This window comes from Helianthus annuus, chromosome 4 (genome assembly GCF_002127325.2).
Source record: "Helianthus annuus cultivar XRQ/B chromosome 4, HanXRQr2.0-SUNRISE, whole genome shotgun sequence".
Lineage (NCBI taxonomy): Eukaryota > Viridiplantae > Streptophyta > Magnoliopsida > Asterales > Asteraceae > Helianthus > Helianthus annuus.
Window position 1 is genome coordinate 9,479,182 of NC_035436.2, and position 7,333 is coordinate 9,486,514.

Sequence of the window (7,333 nt, forward strand, 5' to 3'; positions counted from 1 at the left end):
TAAAGGCGAGTCGGATCCAAGTGATTCATCTTGTATATCTGTTTTTTTTTATTTTCAACATTTTTAGTTTTTATTTTCATGTTTAAACGTTTTTCTAAATTTTTGATTTGATTAGACGTTAAGGATAAACCGGTACTAAAAGCTCTTGTGTCCTTGAACGACCTCGGTATCTTACCAATGCCATACTACACTCATGATGGGTGCACTTACCCATATGTGTGTTTAGTGTTAGTAGAATATCGTGTTTTATAAATTTAAAACTTGACTAAAGTGTTAAAAAGGGCTAAAAATATAATTAAAATCATATAACGCTACACACGCATCAAAATTTTTGGCGCCGCTGCCGGGGACAAAAGGATTTTAAGAAAGTTAGGAATTAACGGCCTAATCATTTTTCTTATTTTTCTGTTTTTTTAGGATTTTTTTCTTAAATTTTCAGCTTCTGCGGACTGCAGCACGGGGCTGTGTCTGGTCGGACACGGGCCGTCCCCAGTATTGTTACTGGCAGTTTTTATTTTCCGAGTTGGAGAGAGCTAAGCACGGGGCCGTGTTGGTGCAGCACGGGGCCGTGTCGAAGTCTCCAGTAACAGGGATCCAGAAAACAATCACTGAACTTCCGACCACGGGGCCGTGTTCAGCTGAGCACGGGGCCGTGGTGAAACTTCTGGCCAACAATCTTTTCATTTTTATCGTAGGACTTGGAACCCAGGCGCCACACCTGAACTTCCTACGTAGTGTATGAGCTCCAGTTCCAGTAAAGACATAAAAGAACCTCTAGACGAACCCGAACGCTTTCTAAGAAAAAGACTTAAAGATAAAAGTCAAGAGAAAGTTTCGAGGGACCCATTTCCGATGCCGGATCAACGTACCTTAATGGATTACCTACGGCCCACAGTAGGTAATCTCGGCGCCGCTATCAATGCACCGAATGTCGATGCTAACAACTTCGAACTTCGGCCGCATTTGATACAAATGCTCCAAAACTGCGCAACCTTCCACGTGCTTGCGGACGAAGATCCCCGTTTACATATTACTAACTTTTTGGAAATATGTGATACTTTTCGGATCAATGGAGCATCAAACGAAGCCATCCGCCTCCGAATGTTTCCATTTTCACTAAAAGACTGAGCTAAGGCTTGGCTTAACACCCTCCCAGTTGGTTTGGTAAATACCTGGGATGAACTAGCTCAAAAGTTTCTGTATAAGTATTTCACTCCTTCTAAAACGGCTAAATTAATGACTGAAATTAATACATACTCACAAGAGGATGGGGAATTTTTATATGAAACTTGAGAAAGGTTAAAGGAGCTATTAAGAAAGTGTCCTTATCATGGTCTTGCGGTATGGCAACAAGTATCCACTTTCTATAATGGGTTGTTGCCACACACAAGACAAACACTTGACTCTAGCTCCAGGGGACTTTTAGGTAATCACCGCCCAAATGAAATTTATAAACAAAATTGCTCAAAACAATTTTCAGTGACACACTCTCCGAGGCACTAAATCTATTGCCCCGGGCGCCCGTAAGGTTGACGAAAGCACTTCTTTACAAGCCCAAATCGAGGCCATTTCTTCAAAAATCAAAAGGTTAGAAATGGCAAAAACGGCCTCGGTTATGGCTTGTGAAGGGTGTGGTGGGCCACATGAAAATTAGAGTTGTATGAAAGAAATGGATAATCAAACGGAAACGGTAAACTACATTGATAATAGACCTAGGCCGTCAGGTCCCCCGACAGGTACCTACAACCAAGGATGGCGTAACCACCCTAACCTTGGTTGTAGAGAACCTTGCAATAGTAGTAACCAACACAATCAAAACCCAAGAACAAACTTTCAACAACCACGAAATGACTCACAAAATTTCTCTCAACAACAACAAGGGGGATGAGAGAGGCTTGAAGACACCGTCTCACGCCTCATCTCTGACATCGATATGAAAAAATCAGATCGATTTCAACAAATAGAATCGAATTTTAGAAATCAACAAGCTAGTATTCAAAACATTGAAAAACAATTAAATCAACTAGCTCAAAATTTCGCCGAGAGACCACAAGGCGCGTTACCGAGCAATACCGAAACAAACCCAAAGGCGCAAGTACATCTCATCACCTTGAGAAACCGTACCGTAGGTCCCGAGGAGGCTCCGCTACCTCCAACTGAAAAGAGTCCCTCTACCCAGCCCGCAAATTCGTCAACACCCCAATAAGAGACGACTCCCCTAGCAAATCAAGAGCCTTCCAAGAATCCTCCGGTACCTTATCCCGGTCGGTTACTTCGCCAAAAGACCGATGAGCAATTCACAAAATTCATAAATCTACTAAAACAATTGCATGTAAATATTCCTTTTGTAGAAGTCCTAACCCAAATGCCTAAATATTCAAAATTCACAAGGGACTTTCTCACTCACAAAAGGAAAATTGGATCATTGCAATTAGTTAATTTAAGCGAAGAATGCTCCGCCTTACTACTCAATAAACTCCCGCAAAAGAAGATTGATCCCGGAAGCTTCACCATCCCTTGTTCGATTAGGGAATCACCCATACGCAATGCACTAGCCGATCTTGGGGCTAGCATCAACCTCATGCCCGCATCAATGTTCGACCGACTCGGACTAGGGAAAACAAGCCCTACAAAAATGAGCATACAACTCGTCGATAGGTCCATTAAATATCCATAAGGTGTCGCCGAAAATCTATTAGTAAAAGTCGGAGACTTTGTCTTCCCGGCCGACTTTGTCATACTAGATATGGAGGAAGATACCGAAGTGCCACTCATCTTAGGAAGACCATTCCTGGCCACGACCCACGCAATGGTGGACATGAATGGTGGGACACTAACATTGAGGGTTGGGGACAAGGAGATGAAGTTTGGAGTTGGGAAAAGAGTAGAAGATGACGACCCGGTAAACTATAAGAAAGTCATAGACTCAAGTTTGGATGATGTTCTCTGACGGTGCAACATGGGATGCAAACCATCCCACTTGGGTAACATATGACTGGCTTTGGGTCTAGCCAAGGACCCTTATAAATGTGGCGCACCACGGAGGCATTCCGCGGAACTATCCTTAGTTTAGTCTAGATTAACTTTTATGCTTTCTAGTTTAGTTTTAATTTTCAGGAATAAAATACACTCGGGATGGTGAAGGATACTAAGGTGTAACATCCAAAAATTCGCAAGAATTTATTTAGACGAAACGAGTACCCGAACTCTTATTGAATGGATCCTTAATGGGTTAGAGATGTAGGACTTCATTCAAATTTAAATAGGCCAATAAACAAGATTAGTGTTTACACCTTGGTTTAAAGGGAGTAGAGGGACCCGACTGTCATTTCTTAAAGTTTATATAATAGTTTTAAGGAGAAAGAGAACATGTGTATTAACTATAAGGTGTATTGTCTAAGTAGTAGTGTTAAAAAAAAATAAAGAATCCAAAAACCCTAGATCACTAAGGTGGTTTTCTTTACGGGCAGCAGAGAACAAGAATGGGAGAGAAAGAGAGAGTTACCGCGGTACGTGATGGAAGTTCTTCGAAGGTGGGTTCGGATAAAGCGGTTTGTTTCGAATTAAGGTAATCTTTGTTACGTTTCATCCGTATCCACGTATTCTTTTCGCTTTGTTTGAGGGCTAGGGTTGTATCGCATGGTGTTACTGGTGACGATGGGTTAGCATGGGTGTGAGGATGAATAGACAGGTATGAAGATGGTGTTGTGGTTGTGGTGTTTGTGGTTACAACGGGAACGATGGAGGCGTTTGATAGTGTTGGTGATGGATGCAGTGTGGTCCTGTTTAGGTTGTTTCGGGAGTGGCGCTGATGGAGTGCATGACGGCGGATGGCGTTGATGATAGCAAGGGTGTACAAAGTGGCTGTGATGGCGGCGTGGTAACGGCGTCGATATGATGCGTGAAGGGGTGTATGTGGGTTACATGTGTAGTGTGCGATGAAGGTGTGGTTGCCATTGGTGGCCATGATGATGATGGTTGTGGTTATGTACGCATGGTCTGGGTAAGGTATAGGGTGGTATCCTTTAGATGCATGAACTATGTTCTTGTGGGTGCACCTGAGAGCCACGATTAGAAGAAAGGTCACATGTTAGAAATTGGAATCTGATCATGGATGACCTGGTAACGTTTTGTTGGAGCTTTTGTATATGGTGGGATGTCTAACTGTCATAAAGAGCAATGATGATGATCCCCTTGCATTGAATATAGTATGATGATGTTGTGGTGGTCTTGTAAAGGAAAAATAAAAGAATAAAAGAATAAAGTTTGAAACATGTACTGCTTAAGATTTGCATGGCTAGATATCCATGCATCGCATGGATATCAACAACCTTGACTTTGGTGGGTTCCATGCATGAGTGGGTTTATTTTGGTAAAACCATTTAGAATATGAGAATATATATCATTTTGTGAAGATGAAGATGGTTGCAACATGCACACATACTAAAATATAACTGGTTCGGGTGAGGTAATTATCTAGGTTATCGGTGAAAGTGATGATGTTAACTTGAAGGCACAGTGTAAAGATTGTTGACGCCATCCTAAGATTCGCACATCACTCGTTTCTCTAGCTTCTACGGTTCACGCGCTATATTGAGGATCGTCTGAAGACGTAGTTGAGACGTTTGTTCGTGGATTTGGAAGCTTTGCAACCTGTGAGTTCTAATCCCCTTTCTTTTAAATATTTTTGGGGCTATCATACATGCTTTTCACATGTTTTCATACGTGTTACGAGTTTTGTGATAAAGTGTTTTATAAACGCTTTTCCACGAACAATTTTTTATATGGCGTAGTGATTAATCGGGCTTTATTAGTCCTACGTAGGCGTATGATGTTTTATTTAACGATGTCGAGGTCGTATAGGTATGGGGCGTGGTAGGCGTCGATATAAAAAGCACGATTTGCGTTGTTACAAATTTTATTTGATAAGTCTATCATAGTTTTTGAAACTTAGTGGTAGGGAGATGGTGAATGTAGTAGTTGTCGAGTAGTTGACGTGCTTTTAATATTGTGTGTGTATTTTTTATGCCTTATGTGAATTAGCATCCTTGAGGTGCTTGATGTCGGTTACTCGTGATGGTGGCGTTACCTTCGGGGTGACGTTAGGTCACGAGATGCGGGTTATTCGTGATGGCGGCGTTACCTTTTGGGTGGCGTCAGGTCACGAGATGTGGGTTACTAGTGATGGCGGCGTTACCTTCGGGGTGGCGTCAGGTCACGAGATGCGGGTTATTTGTGATGGCGACGTTACCTTTGGGGTAGCGTCAGTTCACGAGAAACATCACTGAGATGTTTAGATGATTAGCCCTAGTGGCAACGAACCCTTCGGGGTATTATGCGGGTGACGGACTCTTCGGGGTCAAATTGGAGGAGGCGAAACCCTGACGAGGGTGCCCTAACGAGGGCTAATGATGATAGCCTACGGGCAACAACTGATGTTGTAGGTCCGGCTAGGAGGATCTAGTCGCCTAATCCTTGTATACAAACCACCCCGGTTGTGCGGAATCCAACCGAGATAGCAAACCGAGATAGAACACGAAATATAACGACACACAAGATTCACCGATTAACACCTCTGTATTAATACGTATGAAAAGATCAGTTACAAGCTCAATGTTTACAAATATACTCTGTAAACTCTCAAAGTTCTCTCGTGTGTGTGTGCTCTCTATTCTTGTGTCTCCTATGTTTCTTATCCAAAGACTGACTATTTATAGTCACAGCACCACGAAACAGACTTGGACTCGGCGAATCACAACCTTGCTCGACGAAATAGAAAAACAAGCGACGAAACAGGGACCCTGTCGACGAAACTGATGTGTTTCGTCAACTTCTCTTATGTTTCGCCGAGATTGGGCTTTGGCCCAAATTGTTGAGGCCCAACCTTGTTTTGCCGATTACATATCAGCCCATTGCTTGATTTGCGATCTTGTTTATCCCAAAGGCCAAATCAAGTCCTTTGTTCTCTTGGCCTGGTTGTGATCTTCTTACAAACGACGGAGGAATGCCGTTCCTTAGCCGAGCTGCGTCACGTCGAGTCGCGTCCACAATCATGTATCAACAAACTCCCCCTTGGACGCTACTCGCGAGATTCGCCTTTTATGTCTTCTATGTCGGAGGATCTTCAAAGTCTTCACGTCTTGAAAGCAGAAAGTGTATCAACAAACTCCCCGTTTCATGTAGGAAGTGTGTTGACAAACTCCCCCTTAACATAAGCTCCCCCTTGAGTTATGCTCGTGAAAGACTTGATCTTCAGTACTTGAGATCCTTGTGGTGTTGACGATGGTCAGCGGCAACTCGATCATCTTCATCATTTGAATGCCTTCACGTCGTGTCTTCATTCCAAAGCTTGTCATCGACCATGTTCTCCTTGCCTTTAGAATCTGCACATGCAAGAAATCTAAACGCGTAATGAGAACACCTGCTTGGAATATAGTTAACATAACAAACGACACACGTATGACCATGTTCCAATCAACTACCATCCGACAGTTTGAAAGTTTAACAAATTTGTCAATTTCAGTTCTAACTTTCAAAAACTTGCAAATTTCGGCCGTTTATGAAGATTTAGTCAATTCGGTTTTCAATCAGGTTCAGGTAACGAAGACTTGAGCTCCAACATCGTACAATCGAAAATAAAATAGAAATAAAATCTTTTTGGATTTTAGAAAGTTTATATTAAAACACACCTAAAATCTTTTTGGATTTTTGAATTTCTCGAAATGTAAAGACTGAAAGCAGTAAATAAATATTTACAGACATTCTTTTTGCGAGTTTCGAGGGTAAGAGAATCATAGCAGTGTACGGTCACGCCAAAACGTTCTTGTTGTTCAATTAGTTAATATTAAGATAAGCATCCTATAACGATTATCGGTATTGTTGTCCACATAAGCTCAACTTATCAGATGTTATCATGGCGAGGGGATACGTTAAGGTATGATTTATACTTACCGACCGGTGTTCATCCACATCACGACACATTCCCGTATCAAGGTATGCACGAGGGTTCATCTTACCGGTGAGTATATCGATTATCATCTGTTTGACCGTATATGATGTGAGATTCTCACTTATTTTGAATTGAAACAAGTCCTATGTGATAGAATCACTTATTGATGAGGAACTTGATTTTCATATGCATGAAGGGCACAAGAGCAAGTCCGTGAACAGGTCAGTACTTTCGTACAGCAGAGAGACGAACTTGACTCCCGGATAAATGTGATATTTTATCACTTATTTGATTGGACATGTGATTGTTGATCACTTATTGAGGTCGAATGCAGTATGTACACGTATGTATAGTATCATGGAAGATCTAGACTTGCGTCCCCGT

At 42.0% G+C, this 7,333-nt stretch overlaps 1 non-coding gene across 1 annotated transcript; it reads right to left on the reverse strand.

The window, feature by feature from the left end:
* Positions 1 to 1,230: 1,230 nt before the first annotated feature.
* On the reverse strand, positions 1,231 to 1,337 carry LOC118491965. Its single transcript, XR_004892410.1, has one exon. It is a non-coding gene; the product is annotated as a small nucleolar RNA R71 (small nucleolar RNA).
* Positions 1,338 to 7,333: the final 5,996 nt, after the last annotated feature.